Source organism: Sturnira hondurensis, unplaced genomic scaffold (assembly GCF_014824575.4).
Source record: "Sturnira hondurensis isolate 20B ecotype Veracruz unplaced genomic scaffold, ASM1482457v3 Scaffold0025073, whole genome shotgun sequence".
In the NCBI taxonomy this organism is placed as follows: domain Eukaryota; kingdom Metazoa; phylum Chordata; class Mammalia; order Chiroptera; family Phyllostomidae; genus Sturnira; species Sturnira hondurensis.
The window spans coordinates 1-529 of record NW_028097704.1 but is presented as its reverse complement, the minus strand read 5'-3'; the positions used below and the strand labels follow the sequence as shown (position 1 = coordinate 529).

The following is a 529-nucleotide window of genomic DNA, read 5'->3' as shown; positions in this document are numbered from 1 at the left end:
ATCAAAGCTCTTTTCATCTCACTGTTTCGAAAGCTGTAGATCAGTGGATTCAACAGAGGCGTAAGAAGTGAGTAAGCCAATGACATCACTTTCTTGGTTTCTGGGGAGTAGCCAGATTTGGGTTGTAAATAGCTCATACTGGCTGTGCGATAGAAGAGGGTAACAGACGTGAGATGGGAGGCACAGGTGGAAAAAGCCTTCTGCCTCCCAGTGTTTGATGGCATCTTCAGGATGGCAAAGAGGATTCAAATGTAAGACAAGAGTATCAAAAAGAAAGGAACCATAATAATCAAAACAGTGCTAATGAATGCATAGATTTCAAACCAAAATGTGTCTGCACATGCAAGCTCTAGCACTGCTGGGGTTTCACAAGAGATATGATTAATTTCATTGGGGCCACAAAATGGAAAACTAAACACCCATGATGTTGGTACACCAGCCATTATGATTCCTAACACCCACGAGAACATTACTAATTTTATGAAAACACTTTTGTTCATAATCATTGGGTAGCTCAGAGGATGACAGA

At 41.0% G+C, this 529-nt stretch overlaps 1 pseudogene; it reads right to left on the bottom strand.

Moving 5' to 3' along the window:
- Nucleotides 1-8: 8 nt before the first annotated feature.
- On the bottom strand, nt 9-524 carry LOC118982166 (olfactory receptor 10A3-like; annotated as a pseudogene).
- Nucleotides 525-529: the final 5 nt, after the last annotated feature.